The sequence below is a fragment of the Chelonoidis abingdonii genome, chromosome 6 (assembly GCF_003597395.2).
Source record: "Chelonoidis abingdonii isolate Lonesome George chromosome 6, CheloAbing_2.0, whole genome shotgun sequence".
Lineage (NCBI taxonomy): Eukaryota > Metazoa > Chordata > Testudines > Testudinidae > Chelonoidis > Chelonoidis abingdonii.
The window spans coordinates 95,164,516-95,188,893 of NC_133774.1; the positions used below are offsets into that span (position 1 = coordinate 95,164,516).

The 24,378-nt window shown below is 47.6% G+C and overlaps 1 protein-coding gene across 8 annotated transcripts in view; it reads left to right on the forward strand.

Annotated features, from left to right (window-relative positions):
- Window positions 1-24,378, forward strand: part of RFX3 (regulatory factor X3) — a 249,966-nt gene that overhangs the window by 45,834 nt on the left and 179,754 nt on the right. Inside the window, exon 2 of one of the 8 annotated variants that reach the window (XM_075067258.1) lies at window positions 14,703-14,751. The exons of the other annotated variants lie outside the window; for them this stretch is intronic. The gene's annotated coding sequence lies outside the window, so the exon portion shown is untranslated. The remainder of the gene's footprint in view (window positions 1-14,702; window positions 14,752-24,378) is intronic. 8 annotated transcript variants of the gene reach the window in all.

A 24,378-nucleotide genomic window follows, 5' to 3' on the forward strand; every position in this document is an offset into this window, starting at 1 on the left:
CAACACTGCCTGTATTGCCTGGGTGAAGTGCATATCTCTGTGAAATGCAGTATCTATCACTCTTTCCCACCCAGAACTCGAGAAGTCCAGGAGTTTCGCCTATGGATGCATCTGTTAGAGAAGGCTATGAGGCCCCTTTCTAATCCAGGCCAGGGAGAAATCCCGTGTACATCGGCCTCAGCTGACAAGCAGTGCCCCGTCAAGTGCCTTGGAGTGGAACCCTCAACATCTAAGTCCAAGGGCTCTTCTTTCAGGGCTCCTAATGAGAGTAAAGGGGACTCACGTGGGCGCAAGGATAGATCCCCATTGAGGATTCTTCATAAGAAACGCACTTCCTCCCCAAGCCTGTCCAGGTTGAGCGAGATGTTGTGTACAGAACCTAAGGAGCTGTCTCGAGTGAAGACCCCCAGATCAAAGGGCAAAATGTAAAAAGAAGGATCTGCTTGTTTCGTCAGTCACCTTGGCACCGAATCGCAAAGATATATGTTCCTCAGTTCCGTCTGTGAGTGCGGGTAGGTAAAAGGGCCTTGTCCTTCTGAAGACCATCCAGTCACTGCAGGAGCACTGAATGCATCAGGCTTAATTGGTGAAATTCCTCAGGCACCATGGTGTGCTGAGACGTATAAAACATAGACGAGTATATTCCTCTCTTATCCATGGTCTTCATTTCTTTCTGGCCCAGCTCTCCTGAGGGATGTCCTTACTCTGGCGGAGAGTCTACATCACTGTCCCAGGAGCCATCTCATCTCCAACCATCTGGCAGGAGTGCCGTGGTACTGATGGCATGGGTGCTAGCAGTGAAGCAGTTCCCAGATGAATCAGAGTAGATGGCTGCACTGATATCTCCGTGGAGGCAGTTGAGCTGTGATACATAGTAAAGGGGATTATGCTCACCATTCCGCTGGGTATGACCCACTCCCCAAGAATGCTAGTACCGATTTTCTTGGGGTCCATTGCAACTGATCAGTCCTTCTTTCTGCCTTTATTTGGTTCTGTGGGATCCTGTGCAGGCATCTGGGCCCCCTCAAGAGTCATACTGATCCTCTTTCTCTCGTCAGTGGATTCCATTGGTCAGGGCCGGCTCTAGCCATTTGGCCGCCCCAAGCATGGCGGCACGCCGCGGGGGCACTCTGCCGCTCGCCGGTGCTGCAGCTCTAGTGGACCTCTCGCAGGCATCCCTGCGGAGGGTCCACTGGTCCCGCAGCTCCGGTGGATCTTCCGCGGATGTGGCTGCGGAGGGTCTGCTGGTCCCGCGGCTCCAGTGGACCTTCTGCAGGCATCCCTGCGGAGGGTCTGCTGGTCCCGCGGCTCCGGTGGACCTCCCGCAGGCATGCCTGTGGATGCTTCACTGGAGCCGCGGGACCAGCGGACCCTCCGCAGGCATGCCTGCGGGAGGTCCACCGGAGCCGTCTGACGCCCTCCCGGCAACCAGCAGGGCGGCCCCCGCGGCATGCCGCCCCAAGCACACGCTTGGCGTGCTGGGGCCTGGAGCCAGCCCTGCCATTGGTGTAGAAACATGTGGAACTGGATCTACAGGTACTGATGATTCCAATGGCTGTCTGTTTATCTTCCCTGGCCGAAGTGGTTGCTCCTTCGCTTTCTCCACCAGATGACCACCGCCATACCAGGAGCTGTTACAAGGAGTTGCCAGTGACCTGCATATCCCATTTGGGCATCTTGTAGCTGCAGGAACCGAATAAGGTAGCCCTACCCATCAGTGAGGCCATACTAGAACTGGGTAGAGTGGTATGGAACACTCCAGCATCCTGTGCCCCTACACCAAAAAGGCCAAGAGGTGACATTTTGTTCCTGCTGAAAGGGCTGAATTCTTATTTTCCCTCCATACTTCCTCCAACTTACTAGTGGTTCAGGTGACTGCTGAAAGGGCTCAGTCGCACTGCCAGGTGAAGGCTCTAAGGTAAAGACTGGACCTCCTGGGGAGAAGAGTCAACACATTTGTGTTGCTAACTGCCAAGCATTAGCAAAGTATTATTTTAATACCTATCCACGCTCATAGACTTCACAGACAAGCTTCCCACAGAAGACAGGCCCCAATTTCAATCTCTTTTAGATGAGAGGAAGCTAGTGGCAAAAGCAGTCCTACAGACTGCAATGGATGCAGTGGACATGGCTTCCAGAAATTTGGCCACTGGTCTAGTCATGAGGGGGGATTCCGAGCTGCAGTCATTTGGGTTTCCTAGGGAGGTCCGAAACATCCAGGCCATCCCTTTTGACCAGTCGAATCTCTTCAGTGAGAAAATGGATGAGTTCCTGCATTCATTAAAAATCTCGATCAACTCTGCATTCCCTGAGAATTTATACTCCAACCCTCAGGAGGAAATACTGGAGGCAATCCATGATGGAGGCCATCCCCTCCCCATGCACCTTATTTCCAGCGCATGGCTGAACCTCCACACAAACACCAAAAGATTCAGAGGTCTCACTTTTTGGCTCCCTCTTCAGCTACAGTCAAGAGCCACTTATGGCATGTTGTTCGAGTGCCACCACTGATGCCAACTGCCCTATCCCCTGTCATCTTGGGGGACTGTCTTACACTCTTTGCCCATAGCTAGAACAAGAGCACTACAGACAGCTGGATTCTGGAGATTATCTCTTTCCCACCTCATAAAACCCCGTCCCAATACCCCTTTTGGGGACCACTCTCATGAGGTTGTTCTTCAAGAGAAAGCAGAATCCCTTTTACACTGAGAGGCAATAGAGCGTGTCCTACCTCATTACCGTGGGAGAGGGTTCTATTCCCCATATTTTCTAATCCTCAAAAGAGACAGAGGGTAGAGGCCCATCCTGGATCTTCTGCAACTCACCATCATTATTTGAAATCTGAAGTTCTGAATGATTACATTGGCATCTTTAAAACTCTCACTTCAGGAAGGGATGTAGTTTGTGGTTCTCAACATGAAGGACCTGTAGTTCCATGTGGACATACACTCATCACACAGGAGTTTTCTGCGTTTTATGGCAGGCCAGGAACACTTCCAGTTTTGAATCGTCCCCTTTGGGCTGGCTATGGCACCCAGAGTATATACAAAGGTTTTTCTCTCAGTAGCAGCCCAGATGAGATGTTAGGACTATATGGTATTCCCATACCTTGACAATTGGCTCCTGATAGGCTACTCTTGTCAGGAGGTCACATCAGCAACAGGGTTTCTCATACAACTTTTAACAGCCCTGGGCATCTGCATAAATGAAGAAAAGTCTGTTTTGTTACCTACAAGATCAATGAAATTTATAGGGGCAAGGTTGGACTTGGTTTCCATGAGAGCGTACCTCCCCTCTGAAAGGTTTTGTGCAATGGGCAACCTGATTTCACACATCACCTACAGTGCGCAAGTACCTCTCACTGTTAGGCCATGTGCACCTATGCCAGACTTCACTTGCAGTGCCTGCAGGCTTGGCTTAACTTGATTTATTGACTAAGCAAGGACCATATTAACTCCAGGGTGCTCATTCCGAGCACAGTTGTCACCTCCCTAACTTGGTGGTTGAACCCAGAAAAGGTCATGGTGGGAGTTCCCTTCAGTTCTCCCACCCCACCACCACCATTGTGACAGACGCCACCCTTTTGGGGTAGGATGTTCACCTGGACAGCCATGCTATTCGGGGCACCTGGATCTCATGAAAAGCCCGACTAGATATAAACGTACTGAAACTGAGGGCGGTCTGCCTTGCATGCAAGGTCTTCCTTCCTTTTACATGCTCAGTCCATGTACAAATAATGTCAGGTAATATCATCATGGAGTTCTATATAAACAAACAGGGAGGCATGATCTCATCCCCTCTGCCACAAAGCCATGAGGCTTTGGAAGTGGTGTATCAGGAACTGCATCATGATACAGGCAGCATTCCTTCCTGGTATTCGCAACTCCCTGAAAGAGAAATTAAGCAGAAGTTTCTTGATAGATTGTGAGTGGGAGGTTCTCAACACATCATAAGTGAGATATTTACACAGTGGGATGCATCACTATGGGACCTCTTTGTGTCCCAAATGAACAGAAGTCTCTCCCTATATTGCTTCAGGAGAGCCATAGCTGTGACTCCCAAGGCAGTGATCTGCTGATATTCTGGATTAATGGCCTCAATATGCCTTTCCTCTCACTTCCCTGCTTCCACAGATCGTAGGAAAGATGCATCACAACAAAGCCAAGATCATTCTCCTAGCACCCCACTAGCCCAGACAGTTCTAGTTCATGGAACTTGCAACAATGTCTGCATGCCTACCAATCAGGGTCTGCCTATTCCCGGTCTCCTAACCCAGAATGGGGTGGGGATGGAGACAGGGAGAGGGAGAGACCAAGCGTCCCAATCTGGGATCCAACCTCAGGGCCTAGTTTTTGGATGGGCTTCGGAAATAGAATGTCCACGTTTAACCCCTCTTCAGGTGATTCTTAACCAAAGTAGGGATGAGTCTACTAGAACTTGCTATCCTGCCAACTGGAGACACTTTTCAGCATGGCACAATTGCACCAACATTCTCTAGATACTTTAAGCATTCCAGTTGTTCTAGACTATCTCCAGTCCCTGAAGACTTCAGGTCTCTCTTAGTTTGCTAAGAGTATACCAGGCAGCCATCAGTGTCTTCTTCCCTCTGGTAGAAGGATGCTCCGTCTTTAGTTACCCAGCTACAGTATGATTCAAGAAAAGCCTAATCAGGACCTTTCCACTAGTGCTTTAACCTACCCATCAATGAGACCTTAACCTTGTCCTGTCCAAACTCACTAGTTTGCCTTTCAAACCCACGGCAATTTATACCATGGCCTACCTGTCCACAAAGGGCATTCTTGGTAGCTCTCACCTCAGATAGGTGGGTCAGCAAGCTCTGAGCCATCATGGAGGACTCTCCTTATACCATGTTTCAAAAGGAAAAGGTTTCTCTTCAACACCACCTCAAGTTTCTCTCTAGGATTGTTCCACATCAATCAAATGAATACTTCCTGTATTTTTCCCGAAACCCCATGCTTCCTCTGAAGATAAGAGATTTCACTCCCTCAGTGACAGACATGTACTCACCTTCTACCTGAAAAGCCGATCAGGAAACCGATACACTCTATCACCATAGCAGAGAGATCATGTGGACAAGCCATATCCTCCCAGTGGGTCTTGTGATGCATCTTATGCTATGTCTACACTGCACAGTTTACAGTGGCACAGCTGTGCCACTAATGCCTTGCTGCTGCTCTTTGTCAACAGGAGAGAGCTCTCTTGCTGACAAAATAAAACCACCCCCAATGAGGGGCGGTAGCTTTGTTGACGGAAGAGCGTCTCTCGCGGACAAAGCACTGTTCACACCAGCGTTTTTTGTCATTAAAAATTTTTTTGGTTAGGCATATGTGTTTTTCACACCTTTGACCGACAAAAGTGCAGTGTATACATAGCCTTCGAGTGCTACAAGATAGCAGACATCCTCTGGGGGTGTCATAACTGACTCCATGTGAGCACAAGGTGCTTCCTTGGCATCCCTATCAGATGTTCCTCTGCAGCACATCTGCAGAGTGGCCACCTGAAGCTTGAGCCACATGTTCATGATGCACTACGTTGTAGTACACGTGTAGGCTATGGATGCAATAATGGTGTTGGCGGAATTGGAAACATCTTTACTACCAGCTTTCTTGCATATGCCTCCAGTCTGAACATTGCTTGCCAATCATCTGCGTATGGAATACGCATACATACCATCACACGAAGTAGTGGATGTTGCTTACTGTAACTGGAGGTTCTTTGAGATGTGTGGACCCTATCTGGATTCTACTACCTGCCCTCCATTCCCTCTGCTTTGGATCCTATTGGATTTGTGGTAAAAAAAGGAACCGCACTGCCTCTTAAATTCTCGGTTGGGAGTACAAGGAGAGCTACTATGTGTGTGTGAGCCAGTGGATGCTGCTTTGAAGAATTTCCGGACTTGCATGCATGCGTATCCCATGTGTGGAGTACAGATAGGGACCACCATCTCAAAGTACCGCCTGTTACAGTAAGCAGTGTCCACTACTTCGAGTGATGGTACATATGTTTATGTAACCTCCACAGTTTGAAGCATGCTAAAAGAAGAGGGTCTTCTGGATTACAACTCAATATGAATGCATGTCTATTTAGATTATATTGTGAATATCTTTGAGAGAGAGAGAGAACTTGTGCTGAGGTTACTAAACTTAAAGCATTGGAACTCAAACCCTGAAGTCTTGTATACAGGCAGACATTCTGTAGAACAGAATAGACGTTGATACGTATTGGAAATGCATAGGGTGTGACAAGATTTATTTTAACTATGAACTAGAATCGTGATTGGTAAGGAATGTAATGATTAAAGGAAATATCTGCTTATCTTAATTGAAATTCCATTTTTGAGATTTTTTTCTGGATATTTCATGGCTGACATTTTTGATGGGCTTGTTTTAAGGAAGTATAGGAAGTGCTTCTAAATAGTGGAAAGTCGTTTACCTAGGAGTATTTACCTGACTAAATGGAAAATATTCCATCTGGTACTGACAGAAAGATGTTTCCCTGGCCTGGGGGGCTCATATCCAGCATGTATTGGACTGTCTCCTGTTCCTGAAACAACAAAAGTTAGCCATTAGTTCCATCAAAGTACAAATAGCAGCTATCTTGGCTTTCCATCCTCCTGTTGATAATCAGTCACTCTTTTTTCCAATCTTATGTTTAACAGATTTTTGAAAGTTCTGGACAGGCTATAACCACAGGTTCAGGAGGCTGTCCCTCCATTGAACTTGAATCTAGTTTTAGCAAAGTTGATATATTCCCCACTTTGAGCTGCTGGCAACCTGTTCCCTGCTATGCTTTTCAGTGAAAGTAGCTCTTATGGTTGCTCTTACCTTGGCCAGAAGAGCGGGGGAATTGCGACCTCTAGTGTCAGAATCCCTGCATACGGTCTTCTGTAGAGACAAATTTTACTTTCACCCTTACCTGAAGTTTTACTAAAATAGTTTTCTGTTTTCATATTAACCAAGCAATCTATTTATTGACCTACTTTCCAAAGTGTTATACTCATAATGAGGAAACACTCTGTGCTTTAGACATTCGAAGAGCTTTGGCTTTTTACTTGCTTCAAATTAAACCATGTAGGTCTTCGATGCAACTGTTCAAAGCATCACAGAAACATATGACTTGCTGGGTCCTCGATAGGTCAAGTCCAATTCCCTGCACTGAGAGAGGACTAAATATTATATAGACCAGAGGTGGGCAAACTATGGCCTGCGGGCCCTACATACAGGCCCTACATACAGGCCCTTGAGCTCCTGGCCAGGGAGGCTAGCCCCCAGCCCCTCCCCAGTTGTCCCCCGTCCCCTGCAGCCATGCCGCCATGTGGACAGCACTCTGGGCAGCGGAGCGACATGCTACTGCCAAGCAGAGCGGCAGCATGTCTAGCTCCAGCCAGGCGGCGGGGCGGCCAAATACGCTGCTCTGAGCGTCATGCTAAGGGGGCGGGGAGTTGGATAAGGCATGGGAGGTTTCGGGGAGAGAAGTCAGGGGACAGGGAGCTGTTGGATGGGGCAGAGGTTCTGGGAGCGGGGAGGGGACAGTCAGAGGATGGGGGAACAGGGGGGTTGGATAGATGTAGGGTCCCAGGGGGCCTGTTGGGGTGGGGGTGTGGATAGGGGTCGCGGCAGTCAGGTGATTGGGAGTGGGGGGCTTGGACAGGGGGTGAGGTCCTGGGGGAGGTTAGGGGCAGGGGGTGCTGGGAGGGGGTAGTTAGTGGACAAGGAGTAGGGGGGTTGGATGGTCGGAGGTTCTGAGGGGGGCAGTCAGGGGGTGGGAAGTGGGAGGGGGCGGAGGCCAGGCTGTTTGGGGAGGCACAACCTTCCCTTCCTGGCCCTACATACAGGTTTGCAACCCCAATGTGGCCCTCGAAAAAGTTTACCCACTCCGATATAGACCATCTCTGAGAGATGTTCATCTAACCTGTTCTTAATCTCCAATGAGATGGATTCCAGAACTTCCCTAGATTATTTGTTCTAGTGCTTAACTACCCTTACAGTTGGGAAGTTTTTTCTAATGTTTTCCCTTGCTGCAGTTTAAGCTCATTACTTTTTGTCATCTTCTCAGTGGAGAAGAATAATTTCACTTATGTATCATAGATCATTAGGGCTGGAAGGGACCTCAGGAGATCATCTAGTCCAACCCCCTTCTCAAAGCAGGATCGATCAATTTATCACCCTCCTCTTTATAACAACCTTTTACATATTTGAAGACTGTTTTCATGTCCCCTCTTATTCTTCTCTTTGCCAGACTAAACAAACCCAGTTTTTTCAATCTTTCCTCATAGATCATGTTTTCTAGATCTTTAATCATTTTTGAATTTGTCCTATTGAATTTTATCATATTTATTTCAGTCCATTTCTCCAGTTTGTCAAGATAATTTTGAATTCTAGTCCTGCCCTCCAAAGCGCATGCAACCCTTCCCAGCTTGGTATCATCCTCAAACTTTAGAAGTATACTCTGTGCCATTATCCATTATTCACCACTATTCATCAGGACTGCAAAGAGAATGAAAGGCTGTCCAATATCCTCCCAAAGGATCTCCTCTTGGATGTCCAGTTGTATTTGATTATACATACATACATACATACATACATACCTAAATGATTGGTTAACATAGTGTCCCCAAGTAGAGTGGTGGCCTATTCAATGAGATCTCAAGAAGCTTCTGGCTCATGAGTTCAACTTCAACATTTATAGGGCAGCAACCTGGTCATTGTTTCATATGGTTGCCTCTCACTATTGGGCAGAATAGCAAAGATATCTCATGATAAGAGCTGTTGTATATCATCTTGGTCCATCTTTTGTAGTGCTTAGCCAAATAGAAGTTTTTGTCTAACTCACTTTTGGATGAAAAGTCCCTCAATCTTCTCTTGGTATCTTTCATCAAAGAAACTTATTAATTTTTGAAGGAGAAAAAAGATTCAGAGCTTTATTCGGTTTTGGAATAATTTTCCTCTTTCTGCCCTTTGTTGGACGATATTTGCTACTTTTCTTTTCTCCCCATCAGTTCAAAGTCTCTGGAGCAACAGGTACTCATGAGGATAGAAAGGTAACGTAAGGTAATGGAAACTTTAATTTTGTCTTCTCCAAAGTGTAGTCTATCAGAACCTACTTCGTGCATTTTATTCTCTGTTGTATTTCATTGATTGGACATGCATAGGGGTATCCATCCTAGTATAAACCTTCTATCTGCAGAGTGAGAGAGAGAAAAAAAATGGAAGGACTCTTCGTTTTAAATAAAAAGCTTTCTGCTTTGATAATGTTTGAGTAATGATTTTTCTAAAATAGACCTTAGATCTTTGTATTTCCTCAGCTATGGTAAAATGCCTAGTGTCTGAATGTGACTGTATTTCCTTATGCAGGCTAGCAGGGGAATTTGAGATATTGTCAAATTAAAAGTCACACTTCTATCAATTATTTTTAGTTCAAGATTTCTCAGTCACGAGAGGAACCTCATATACTACATCTGATACTTGAGGAATAAAGGCAGAAGACCAGTACAAGACTGACAACAGTGGGTACACACTTCAGAGAAAGTGAAATTATGAATAAGGAAAAATAATTTCACATTTTTTTCTCTAATCTCTTTCAGTTATATAATCTTAAATGCTTCTTGTGCTGATAGATTAAAAAAAATCACAAAAATGCAGTATTTTAAGTTGGTGTTCCTTTTTAACTATTTTGTTTGCTTAGTGTCCTTAATGATTACTAAAACTGTACTTACTGATTACATAAACTGAAGAAATCTAGCAAATGAAATTCAAATAATCTTACAAAAACCATAACTCATTATAGGTCCAGTAGTCAATCAGGTACTATACATGCTTCAAATTTTCAACTATATTAAGAAAAATAATAGTTTAAAAGTGGTCAACATAGTTCATGTTACAATTTAAAAATAACATTTTACAGATGTGTTAAAGTCCTACAAATGTAAGTTTGAACACAATTCTGTTGTGCACAGATTAGTTGTACTATGAATAGGTCTTGCAGAAAAATTGTATTAGTCTCCCATAATGCACATCATTATTCTAATAAAATAAGCACTTGCAACATGGTTCAAAGTAGGAAGTAAATGCTCTGTTTGCACAGTCAAATAAATACAAAAGTATACATGTTTCTGAATGTATGATACCACAGGTATGTTCACCTGTGATATTTGAACTGCAGTCATGTGGGGCTTGTCTTCATTGCAACAGTTAGCATGAGTTAGTACACTCCAGTTGCTGCACCGGAGTTAGCTTAGCTTAAGGGAGAGGACCACACAGCAAAACAACACTGGAATTGCACAGTGATTTGATTAGCAACACAGAATGATTAGATTAGCTTCTGATGTACAGCAGCCCAGGCTAGCTGCTTTAGTACAAACCTGCCTGGATCCCTGGGTACCTATTCAGGTGGCCACCACCTGCACTATTGTGCTAGATCAAGCAGAGCTAATGCGTGTGTCTGTTTATCCGCTCTGGGAAGGATGCTTACAGCTACAGTGTAGATGTATTCTTAGCCCTGATCTACACTGTGGGGGGAATCGATCTAAGTTATTCACGTAGCTGAAGTCGACGGATTTAGATTGACTTACCATGGTGTCTTCACCCTGGTGAGTCAACAGCTGTTGCTCCCCCATCATCTCTGCTTGTGCCTGTAATGGTGCTGGAGTACAGAAGTCGACAGGAGAGGGCTCCGGGGTCGATTTATCACATCTAGACTAGACGCGATAAATCGATCCCCACTGGATCGATCACTGCCTGCTGATCCGGTGGGTAGTGTAGACATACTCTTAGTTTATATTTTCTTTTACTACTCTGTGAAGACAGACAAAAAAAGACTTCCAGTAATGAGTGCACTTCAATACAAGCAGGACAATGGATACCTTATTGTGTCCCATGATTCCCTGAATTAAAAAGCATATCCAGACTTGTTTCTGAAGGGTCGTGAGGGTTTTCTGTCGCAGTTGTAAAAATGGGGTAATTTAAAATGATTGTGCAGGTTAAGCCATATGAGCATATTTTGAAAACAATTTAACTTGGGGGAAAAAAAAGTATTCCTATATCCCAGTGTTTGAGGACTTCCAAAATGGTAATTTTTAAGTCATGTCTTTATTTTCTAAGGCAGTAAGGGCTTTCTTATCTTTATTCAGGGCAGCAAACATCATTATGTGCTGATGCTCAGTTTTCGAGATCTATGGTTGCCTTTTCATTGCTTTCAGTTTCTCAGATCACAACAGGGGCCATAACAGGGGCTGTCTAACCTAGTGGTTGATGCCAGGAGTAGAGTTGGGGTTGTGATCATGCCAATGGTCAAAGCCAAAGTGAGCAACTGAGGTCAGGGCAAGGTATCAGGAACCAAGAAAAAGGTGTGGTGAGAGGAACAGGGACGAAGAATGGTAGTAGGAACAAGAAACGTGTGAAATAGCAAGAGCAAGGAGCCGGAACTAGTTGAGGAAGCAGGGACTTTGTGTCCGAGGTCTAGGCAGTAGCAGGCCTAGTGACTAGATGCTCAGACAGGGTGTGGGGACAGGAACAGGAAGCTTTATATCCAGTGGTACCCAATCAGCATTTGCTGTCAGTCATCTGACACAGCTGAATCAGCAGGTGTTGGGTATTAGTGGCAGTTCCCTTGTCAGTGCGTGAAGGTGCTGAGTATAAGATTCCTGCTTGGCAGCCTCGGGGGCCTGGGTTTGAGACTGGTGGTTCCTGACAGATCAGTTCTCTATTTACTACTTTTTGTTTTTTGTTTTTTTTTAAAGATTCTTGCATAAACATTTGGTTATTTTAATTGAAACCTCTTCTGGATGTTGGTTATACTCCCAACGTTACAAAATTTAACAAGAAAAGCTTTATGGCGGTCTGTGGTTTCTCAGACACTTGTGGTTTAAAATGTTCTTTGTGGGGGATGTTTCCTTTTGCAATCTTCACCTCTTATCTGGATGGATTATATTAACAATTGGATATCTTCCATCAAAAGTGATATCAAAGTCTGAGAGAGGAAATAACCAACAGAATTACAAGCAAGCATCCTGCATAATACCTCTATAGAGTGGATAACATAGTTATCTCTGTCTTGTATACACTGTGGGACTATATAACCATGTATGGGCTGTTATGATTTCTAAATGTCGTCCAAAGACAATGTCGTCCAAACTGTTGGGACTCAATATGTTCCAGAATGATGCTGAAAAGCCAATGATTGAGAGGTCCAAAAATCTTTGATATCTAATCTGTATCTATTTTAGATACTTATTACATCACTGTAGTACCTGAACACCTCACAATCTTTAATGTGTTTATCTTCACAATCCCCTTGTGAGGTAGGGAAGTGCTATCATCTGCACTTTACAGATGGAAACCTGAGGCTTAGAGATGCTAAGTGATTTTTACTCCTGGCCACATATGACATCTGTGATGGAGCAGAGAATTGAACCTGGCTGGGTCTCCCCATCCTAAACTAGTGCCCTAACCACTGGACCATCCTTCCTCTCTAAATTAAGGGTCTGGCCTGTCTCTCACTATTCAGCTGTGACCTAAGAGAATCCAGTCAAATAATATCTTCAAGGATGCATAATTACCAATGAGTAATTTAATTGCTGCTTTATAGTCATCTCTTGAAATTGATAAGATTAAGTGAACTATTTTCTTGCTCTTGCAAATTACTCTACTTTGATATTTTCCACGGTAGTTGTCCATCATGAAATTATAGTCATTAGACATGAAAAGGCACTGTGTCCATCCTGCTGGAATTTTACGATTAGCCTTTATAATAGATGATGTATAATATGATATCTAAATCTCTCTTGTATAAAGTGATGGAAAAACACAGGTGTATTGATAGATCAATGAGATTTTAAATGAACTGGTTAAAGTCGTGTCAGCGTGAACTGTCTGAATCTTTACGAGTCCAATAAATATCTCCCTCAGTAATGTTCATTTTGTGCCTGAGTGGGTGTCTGTGGTTCTTGGGATCTCGTTGCGTGGCATTTTTGTAACTTGTTTTTTGTTCCCCTCTAACCTCCCTGAAGAATATGTAGAGGTCTAGATCTATGTTTTTAAACTCTAATCCCCAAAGATACTGTTGGAGTTGACTGATAAGTTAAAATTTTGTTTGCAATTTGGTTAATAATCAAGAAGTTTCCCAGGACAAAGGGACAAACGCAGAAGGACATGCTCTCTAGCCAGCTGTCTCTGTATTCAGAAAACTATTTTTACTGTTCTTACGTGGTTTGAATTAGTGAGGTCTCATTCAAACCCCCCCCTTTTTTTTTTTTTTTTGGTTGATGTGCCCCTATCAAAAAAGCATTTTATTAATGATTTATTTGTAATAATAAAAAACCCTAATATTTCTGTGGCATGTTAACCAAGGGGATTGTAATGTGTAAATTCTAGTGTGAGCTGTGCTGTATGATTGACTAAGTAATATCTGATGTCACAATTGCATCACCCAACAATGAGCTAAGCACCAGCACAAAATCAGGATTCTAATCCAAATGAGGCATTTGTTGAATGGCCCAAAGTTCTGTGTAAGTAATGCTCTCTCTATCAATAGGTATAAGAAACTGGCCGAGGAATGAGACTTGCAACTAATTTCATATAGGTATGCGCACAAAACTGTAAACTACTAGATACGAATAGTACTCCTAACAGAAGATACAGTAGATCATCAGTTGGCCCTAAGGAAAGGGGTGTTTGATGTATCATCTTTTCCTTAGAGTCCTATCTTAAAAGGGGCACACTTTTGATGAGTGGAGCATTTCACTATTAGTATGTTACACCTGTTCTCGGGATCTGCACTTGCTGCCTGTGGGTCCCTAAGAATTTGAAGTCTGGTCTTGACACTTTTTAAGCCCTAATGATTAAAGCCTGCTTGTTTGGGAGACTCTCTCCATATGCTATTGCCAAATTATAGCACTTAACTACTACAATGCTTAGACTTTAGATCTGTGGTCTCAAACTTTTTTTTTTCGTGGACCACTTGAAAATTGCTGAGGGTCTAGGCTGACCACTTAATGACCTTTCCAAATGATGTTTGTACTGTTAGCTAACTGTTATAAAGTGCTTTGGATAAAAATGCTATATGAAAAAAAAAAAAACCCTTAATAATAATTAACATTTTTTTGTTCTAAAAATAAAAGCACACAACTCATATTTTAATATCACTAGTCTTACCTTTCTAATGTGATGGATGTGCCCTCTCTCCCCCACCGTGGCAGCCCCAGAACTTCTCCCTGGCAGCCGCAACTCTGGAGCTGGGGAAAGTCGTCTCTTTCTCTGGCTGCCGCAGCCCTGCATGTCCCAAATTCTCCCCATCTCCTCTTCTCACCCCACTGCTCCCTCCCACCTGCCCCCTATTCCTCCCCAGGCCACTACCTCACCTTACATGTGCATCTTCTCCAGGGTCCAGGTACCTAATTAGTGGAGCCATACCTGCATGGGAACCTTAGAGGGAACTATCCGCAGACCACCTGAATGGAGCTTGTGGACCACAGTTTGAGAACCTCTGCTTTAGATAACGTACAAATTAAATTACGATCAGTGGAGATGGTAGCTCAGGAACTTCGTCAGTTTAAAAGGGAAGGGCAGCTGGCAAGGAGTTGTCCATGTTGGGGCTTGACTCTGAAATTCACTCCCTCACCTCTTTGCTCCAAAATAGCCCAAATCTGTTGATGAGGGCATGCTGCATAATCCAGTTTTGCTCAGTTTTCTGAGGAGGAAGAAGTTGGAGGAGAGCTGCTCTTTCTTGGAGAGGGTAAGATATATTTTTTTAAGATTAACCTTTTTGGTTGATTATTTTTGACTTGAAGGTGAAGAAATGCAAAGTCTACTCACCTGTATAATAGAACAACTATGTAGCAAGTAGGGGAAAGGTTAGGGAATTAACAAACATAACCAAACAATAATTACCAAAGTTTTTATGTTTTAAAATTATACTTGTTTGTTGTCTGCCTGTTAGTGCTGGTCTGTATTATCTTTTTAGATTGTAACACCATCTGATCAGGGACCATTTCATATTTTGTGTTTGTGCAGTGCTTGGCACAATGGTACCCTGATCATGATTGTAACATTTAGGCCGGGGTAGGCAAAATTTTTGGCTCGAGGACCACATCTGGGTGGGGAAATTGCATGCAGGGCCATGAATGTAGGGCTGGGGCAGGGGGTTGGGGTGCAGGAGGGGAGTGCAGGATGTGGGAGGGGGTGCAGTGTGCAGGAAGGGGCTCAGGGCAAGGGATTGGGGCGCAGGAGGGGTGCAGGGTATACAAGGGGGCTCTAGGCAGGGGGTTGGGATGCAGGGTGCAGAAGGGGGCTCACGGTAGGGGTTTGGGGTGTGGGAGGGTGTGGGATGTGGCAGGGGGATCAGGGCAGGAGGTTGAGATGAAGGAGGGGTGCGGCAGGAGGCTCAGGGCAGGGGGCTGGGGTGCAGGAGGGGGTTGTGGGTGCGGGGTGCAGAAGGGATGCGGGCTCTGTGGCCCGCCTCTGCTTACCAGGAGCAGTTCTGGGATGGCAGTGGCACGCAGGAGGGCTAAGACAGGCTCCCTGCCTGCCTTCCTGACCCCCTGTCACACTATGCTGCTCCAAGAAGTGGCCAGCACCATGTCCCTGGGGGAGAGTAGGCAGAGGACTCCACACGCTGCCCTCGTCTGCGGGTACCTCCTCTGCAGATCCCATTGGCTGCGGTTCCCTGTTCCTGGCCAATGAGAGCTGTGGGGGGGGGCGGTGCCTGCAGGCGAGGGTGCCCAGGGAGCCCTCTGCTCCCCCATCCCCTAGGGGGCCTGCGGGGATGTGGTGCCGGCCGCTTTCAGGAGCAGCACGGGGCCTGTGATGTCATGGGGATGGCAATCCCGTGGGCCAAATCCAAAGCCTGATGGGCCGGATCTGGCCCGTGGGCTGTAGTTTGCCCTCCCCCCCCCCAATTTAGGCACTAGTGAAATACAAATAATAAATGGTAAAAGAAAAAAACTTTGTTCATGTGGCATTAAGGTTGCCCGGTGATAATTTGTTCCATTCCAGGACACTGAGTTCAGGAAAACTCAGTCTTCTGAAAACCAGAAAATACGGAGTTGAGGTAAACACCCATGCAGCCTTAACTCTGCCCCCAGGAGCTGGCAGTATTCACTAGGAATTATCTACCTGCACTTCAGCTGCATTGACGGTATTAGTTGTATCTGTATTGAATGGTGGCGAAATATTTTGGAGCAGCTTTGGAAGAGCTGTGATTGTGATATAAAAAGATGTGGGGATTAGTTTGAGGAGTGCCATAGAACTTTGACTATGATATGAGGAGATCTGGGCCTGAGTCCCTTCTCATGTGCTATCAAAAGAAGGAGATGGATGTGTATCTTGAGGTTCTACTCTGCATCATTTCAATACAAAATTGTGTAGGTTGTATCAGTAGCACGGCACTAGGTCAGGGGTGGCCAACCTGTGGCTCTGGAGCCACATGCGACCCTTCAGAAGTTAATATGCGGCTCCTTGTATAGGCACCGACTCCGGGGCTGGAGCTACAGGTGCCAACTTTCCAATGTGATGGGGGGTGCTCACTGCTCAACTCCTGGCTCTGTCACAGGCCCTGTCCCCACTCCACCCCTTCCCACACTGTCCCCTGAGCCTGCCGTACCTCTCCCCCTTCCTTGAGCCTCCTGCATGCCACGAAACAGCTGATCGGGAGGTGCAAGGAAGGAGGGGGAAGTGCTGATTGACGGGGCTGTCGGTGGGTGGTGGGTGCTGGGAGCAGGGTGGGGAGAGTAGATGGGGGCCTGCTGATGTATTACTGTGACTCTTTGGCAATGTACATTGGTAAATTCTGGCGCCTTCTCAGGCTCAGGTTGGCCACCCCTGCACTAGGGCTTCTTGCCATGGGTATTATCAGTAGTGAGATGAGATATGAAAGCGGTCTCTGGATTAAAAAATGTGGTATTCTGTCAGAGGAATAGGCTCAGTATTTTAGGGCAAGTAGCACCTATGCATCATAATGAAAAGACAAAGTGTATGTGTGTTGTGGGCACCCAAAGAGGGCAGAGTTAATGCTGTGTGGACATTAACTGTAGCTCTGGATTTCTTGGTTCGTCTTCGAGTGCTTGCTCATATCGATTCCAATTAGATGTGTGCGCGTTCGTCAGAAGATTTTTACCCTAGCAACACCCGGTGGGTCAGCTGGGTGCCCCCTGGAGTGGTGCCGCTATGGCGCCGGATATATACCCCTGCCGACCCAACCGCCCCTCAGTTCTTTCTTACCGCCCGTGTCGATCGTTGGAACTGTGGAGTGCGGTTTTACTGACCTCCATCTCCCTAGCTACTCATAGTTCTCTAGTTACTTTTTGTATATATAGTTCAAAGTTATATAGTTATAGTTAGTTAAGAGGGGTTTGGGGATTAGCCCCTTCCCTGCACCCGGTGCCGGGGCCCATGCCCAGTTCACCGAGTTTCAAACCATGCTCGGCCTTGTCATAAACAGATAGCTAAGGGTTAATGTTTCTTTTACCTGTAAAGGGTTAACAAAGGGGACCAAACACCTGACAAGAGGACCAATCAGGAAAACGGATTTTTTAAAAGCTTAAGGGTGGGAATTTGTGGGTCTTCTTTGTCTTGGGTCTGTGTCTTTTGGTCTGTCTCTCAGCTTATGAGAAGCTTCTTTCTTCTTCTAACTTCTTGTTTCCAACTTGTAAGTACAGGTAGAAACAATATAGGCTTTTATGTTGTTTTGGGTGTGTATTTACATGTGTGTAGCTTTGCTGGATACTTAATTCCCATATTGGAATTAATATTGCTTAACAATGAGACCTTAATGTCACCTTAATGGCTCCTGCGTAAATTGCAGCCAACTTGAGCAGAGAGAGAAACAGAAAAAATTTCTCTCTGGCTCCCTTTAAAACCAACCTTTCTCTCTGCTAAACCCTCTAGCAGGGAAAAGAAAAATAAATATTCCTACTCGGCTTCTGGATTCTTACTTCCCTAATCGCTGCACCTATATCATTAGCCTTTCTCCAAATCTGGAACTCTTAGCGTCCAAATCTGGGTGCTTAGCATGAACTCCAAGTTTAATTACCAGCTTGGATCTTATCTCGCTGCCACAGAACAGGTATTACGGCGCCGCCTCGCTCTGGTCCCCCAAACTTTCCTGGAGGGACCCCAAAGACCCAGAAGCTCTGAGTCTTATCGGCAAGGGATAATACTCCACTTCCCTTTCTCCCCCTCTCTCCACCCAGACTTTCCTCTCTGGGCTAACCTGAAGAGTATGAGCAATCTCTTTACATCACATACCAAGAAGCATTATCTCCTCTATTCCACAAAAGAGACAAACCCCAATATACAGGAAACAGAATATTCTATCTCTCTTTCCCCCTCCCACAATTCCCTGGTTCTGCAGAGCTTAATCTCACGTAATCTAACACAAAGAGAATTCCCCCCCTCTGTTCCTTAGCCTACCCAGAGAGAAAAACTCAATAAAAGTCTTAAAAAAGAAAACTTTATAGAAAAAAAGAAAGAAAAAGACATCAAAATTTCTCTGTATCAAGATGACAATAATACAGGATCAAATTGCTTAAAGAAAAAATGATAAAACAGTCTGATTCAAAAGATATCCAATTTGAACATATCCAGGCAAGCTTACAACGTGTAAATACACCCAAAACAACATAAAAGCCTATATTGTTTTTCTACCTGTACTTACAAGTTGGAAACAGAAGATTAGAAGATAGAAAGAAGCTTCTCATAGCTGAGAGACAGACCAAAAGACACAGACCCAAGACAAAGAAGACCCACAAATTCCCTCCCTTAAACTTTTAAAAAATCCGTTTTCCTGATTGGTCCTCTTGTCAGGTGTTTGGTCCCCTTTGTTAACCCTTTACAGGTAAAAGAAACATTAACCCTTAGCTATCTGTTTATGACAGGCCTGTCACAAGCCGATGCTGACAGGAGATCCACACGACTCCTGTCTTAAGTGCCTTGGGGAAGCTCACCTGGCAGACAAGTGTCGCATTTGCAAGGCCTTTAAGCCGAAAACAAAAAAGGAGCGGGACTTTCGGCTAAAACAGCTCCTCATGGAGGCGGCTCTTACCCCTCCGCCTTTGGCACCAAGCGCTGGACAATGGGCGGGCAGAAGTGCCTTCTCGGTACCGGCCATCACCGGCACCGAAGTCGACTCGGCACCACTCCCTCTCCTCAAGGTCGAGAAAGCCTAAGACTCCTGCTGCTTCCGTGCCACCTGCATCGCAGCCAGAGAACTCGTCTATGTCGGATCGCCTGGCACCGACACCTGCTGCGACACCGATGATGTCGGCAACGTCGATTCTGGTCCCACAAGGGCCGTCAAGTCCAGTGCCTGTCAGCTCCGTGGCGCAAGCTGTGGTTGAGCTTACTATTCCATCCACGCCGGAGACATTCTCAATGGCGAGGGATCTGATTGCCATGACAGAGTCGACGCTGCCTCAACCTTCTGACACCGCCGGTGCGGGTAATACAGTCTATCGGCAAGCCTGCCTTGATAAGACCATCCTCTGTCAGCACAGCTGAGTGGCACTGTTCAAGTCACGGTACCGCAGACATTCTAGGTCCCGTCGACGCTCCCGCTCCTGGCGCCGCTCGCAGTCCCGGCACCGTTCTCCTCCTCGGTACCAGTCGCACTTGCGGCACCGTTCAGTATCTCATTCGCTGGGCCGCTACTCTCGGCACCACTCCAGCTCCCGGCACCGCTCAAGGCACCGTGACTCCTATAGCTGCTCCCGATGTTGAGCCTCGAGATCTCGGTTGACCTCCCGGCACCGCTCCGGTCGCAGGTCCCGATCTCGTTCCCGGTACTGGTATGCCTCCCAGTATCAGTCTCTGGTGCAGAGTAGAGCAAGATCCGCTAGAGACAGAGACTCTGCCTAGGGATTTTCAGCCCCTCCATGGCCATCCAGACACACATCAGTGTCGTCCCATGCGGACAGCTCTTATGCACAGTCTTCCAAGAGGCCCAGGCCCAGGCCCAAGGCTCCCATCAGTGGTCATTCTGGACGCCTTGGGCGTACCACCAGGCCCAAGGCGTACCAGTAGTTCCATCCCACTCTGTCCCTTCAGAGTACTGAGTGCCAGTGGCGACAGTTAGCCGTCCCCCTCCGACTACTATGGGGGAAGCCTCAGTTCAACCACCAGACTCCCAGGTTCCACTGAAGCAGGAGGTCGCCCAAGAGCAAGAGGCCACACAGGACCCGCTCGTCCCCGGCATCTCCTCTTCCTCTTCTCCAGATGAGGTGATGGCAGGAACATCCTCCTCAGGCCCTCCTCCAATCGACCTGAGAGCCCATCAGGACCTCCTGAGAAGGGTAGCACTCAATATGAACCTCCAGGTGGAGGTGGTCCTGGAGGTAGAGGACCTGGCGGTGGACATTCTGTCGGCAGATGCCCCCACCAGAATGGCCGTACCATTTATTCGGACCATCCAGGCCAATGCTGATACTATATGGCAGTCTCCAGCCTCTATCCCTGCTGCAGCCAGGGGAGTCGAGCGTAAATACATGGTGCCCTCTAAAGGGTACGAATACTTGTATGTCCATCCTCCTTTGTGCTCACTAGTCGTCCAATCTGTTAATGAGAGGGAACGCCATGGCCAGCAAGCACCAGCCCCAAAATCGAAGGAGGCTAGGTGAATGGACTTACTCGGCCGCAAAGTGTACTCGGCAGGTGCCCTACAGCTCCGGGTGGCAAATCAACAAGCCCTGCTTAGCCCTATAATTATAACACCTGGGTGGCGGTGGGTAAGTTTACGGAGCTTCTCTCCCTCAAGACTCCCGCCAAGAGTTCGCTGCCCTCTTGGAGGAAGGGAAAAAGGTGGCCAGAACTTCCCTCCAGGCCTCGTTGGATGCAGCAGACTCAGCAGCCAGGACTCTGGCCTCGGGTGTTGCCATGAGGCGCATCTCATGGCTTCAGGTTTCAAGCCTCCCACCGGAGCTGCAGTATACCATTCAGGACTTGCCATTTGATGGTAAAGGCCTCTTCTCGGAGAAAGACTGACCCCAGGCTGCAAAGCCTGAAGGACAACAGGGTCATAATGCGCTCTCTCTCATACGCCGTGCAACGCAGGCCTGCCGGTTGACCCAACCAGCCATACGCGCCTTTCCGTCCCCAGCACTCACCCTCACCCCATACTCTGTGCCTAAACAAAGACAGGACTTTTGGCAGGCGGCGCGGCCGAGGTGGTCAGCAGATGACCATCAGGACCCCAAGGGGGCCAAAAAAGTCAAGGTCCCTCGAAACACCAAACCACCAGGGACCAAAGACGAACTTTTTGAAGGTGCGCCCCGAGAGGACGGCGGCGTACCAGTTACAGGCCAGGATCCCTTCTCCTCCCTTCTCCAACCGTCTCTCCTACTTCCTCCCGGCGTGGTCCCAGTTAACTTCAGATCGCTGGTCCTACGCACGGTGGAGTATGGGTACCACCTCCAATTTATTTCAACCCCGCCCTCCCACCCTCCAACCCTGTCCCTCTTCAGGGACCCCTCTCACGAGCAATTCCTCTTACAAGAGGCGACGCTCCTCGCCATGGGAGCTATAGAGGAGGTACCAATGGACGAAAGGGGCAAGGGGTTTTACTCCCGTTATTTCCTAATCCCCAAGTCGAAGGGAGGTCTCAGACCTATCCTAGACCTGCGAGGACTCAACCAGTTTATGATAAAGTTGAAGTTCCGCATGGTATCCCTGGGGACCATTATCCCGTCCTTGGATCCTGGAGACTGGTATGCCGCCCTCGATATGAAGGACGCGTACTTTCACATCGCCATTTTTCCTCCACACAGGAGATACCTCCGCTTTGTAGCCAACTGTCAGCACTTCCAGTTTACGGTCCTGCCGTTTGGCCTTTCTACAGCCCAAAGGGTATTTACAAAGTGTATGGCCGTAGTCGCCGCCTACCTCCGCCGACGTCGGATACACATTTTTCCGTATCTGGACGATTGGCTCATCCGAGGGGCCTCCGAGACACAAGTCACTCAGCATGTGGGGCATCGTCAAGGACCTATTCACACGTCTAGGCCTGATGATCAATATAGAAAAATCCACTCTGGTTCCCACGCAGAGGTTAGACTTCATAGGAGCTATCCTGGACTCCAATCTAGCCAGAGCCTGCTTACCACAGCCGCGGTTTCAGGCATGGCAACAATCATCCGAGGTCTACAGAATTTCCCGACGACCTCGGCTCGCACTTGTCTCGGTCTCCTGGGTCACATGGCTGCCTGCACGTTTGTAACCAAATACGCCAGACTCCGCCTCCGTCCTCTCCAAGTTTGGCTCAACTCGGTATACCGCCCGGGCAGGGACCCAATAGACACGATAGTCACCATTCCCCGAGCACCCTAGGCTCCCTAGACTGGTGGCTAACTCCCTCCCTGGTGTGTGGCAGGGATGCCGTTCCATCCGCCCCAACCCTCAATGTCCCTGACGACGGACGCGTCATCTCTCGGCTGGGGTGCTCACCTCGGTCACCTTCGTACTCAAGGCCTTTGGTCATCTCAGGAGCTGGCATTACACATAAATGTCCGAGAACTGAGAGCAGTCCGCCTGGCGTGCCAGGCGTTCCAGCAACAGTTGCAAGCCGTTGTGTCTCAGTGTTTACAGACAACACAACGGCCATGTACTACATAAACAAGCAGGGAGGGACACGATCCTCCCCCCTTTGTCAGGAGGCATCCAACTCTGGGACTGTTTGCATCCCACTCCCCCTGTTACGTCAGGTCCTCCAGCTTCTCCCAACAGTCTCCCCCTTTTGTCCAGGCAGGGACAGAGGCCATCCACTCTGGGACTTTTGCATAGCCCACTCGATAGACTGGTAGCGTCCTTTCTCCCAGGGGTTGTCGGAACACTCTGGCGATCACTCAGCAGGGTCCTTCCTGTCTCACGAGTGGTCGATCCGCCCGGATGTTATTCATTCTGTTTTCCAGAAGTGGGGATTTCCCCACATAGACCTGTTTGCGCTTCCCGCGAGAACAGGAAATGCCAGATGTTCTGCTCCTTCCAAGGTCTCTCCCCGGGATCGATCTCGGACGCTTTCCTGATGCCGTGGAAGAGCCAGCTCCTTTATGCCTTCCCACCGTTCCCGCTGGTTCACAAGGTCCTGCTAAAACTCCGCAGGGACAGAGCGCGCATCATCATGATCGCTCCAGCGTGGCCCAGGCAGCACTGGTACACCACGTTGCTCGACCTGTCGATAGCCAACCCAATTACCCTGCCACTCCACCCAGACCTCATAACTCAGGACCACGGCAGGCTTCGCCACCCAGACCTGCAGGCCTTCACCTCACGGCGTGGCTGCTGCGTGGCTAAACCAGTCAGAGTTACGTTGCTCTGCATCAGTACGACACAAGTTCTCCTGGGTAGCAGGAAACCTTCCACCTGGTCAACGTATCTGGCCAAGTGGAAGCGTTTCTCCTGCTGGTGCGAAACGCTTAATCTTACTCCCACTGAGGTCTCGATCCCCTCTATTTTGGACTACCTCTGGTCTTCTCAAACATCAGGGCCTAGCAGTATCATCACTGAGGGTACACTTGGCAGCCATCTCTACCTTCCACCCAGGGGAAGGTGGCCGTTCCGTGTTCTCACACCCTATTGTTTCGAGGTTCCTCAAGGGCTTGGAGCGCTTATACCCCCAAGTACGCCGCCCAGCGCCGACCTGGGACCTCAACCTGGTTTTAACCAGATTTAGGTCTCCCCCATTTGAGCCGTTAGCAACCTGCTCGCTACTCTACCTGTCTTGGAAGACAGCTTTCCTCGTAGCCATTACATTGGCCAGATGAGTTTCTGAGCTTAGGGCTCTTATGGTGGATCCGCCGTACATTGTGTTTCACAGGGATAAGGTGCAGTTGCGTCCACACCCAGCATTCCTCCCTAAGGTGGTTTTGGCATTTCATGTTAACCAGAACATCTTTCTCCCAGTCTTCTTCCCAAAGCCACACTCAACACGACGGGAGCAACAGTTGCACTCCCTGGATGTCCGTAGAGCGCTCGCATTTTATATTGAGCGGACAAAACCGTTTTGTAAAACGCCCCAACTCTTTGTCATGGTAGCTGACCGAATGAAAGGCCTACCTGTTTTCTCTCAGAAAGTCTCATCTTGAGTGATGGCGTGCGTCCGCACTTGTTATGATTTGGCTCATATTTCCCTAAGCCGCATCACCGCGCATTCTACCAGGGCTCAGGCTTCATCTGCCGCCTTCCTGGCTCGTGTACCTATCCAGGAGATATGTCGCGCAGCTACCTGGCCTTTGGTCCACACCTTTCCTTCACATTATGCTCTGGTTCAGCAGTCCAGAGATGATGCAGCCTTTGGCTCAGCAGTTTTGCATTCTGCAACATCTCACTCCGACCCCACCGCCTAGGTAAGGCTTGGGAATCACCTAACTGGAATCGA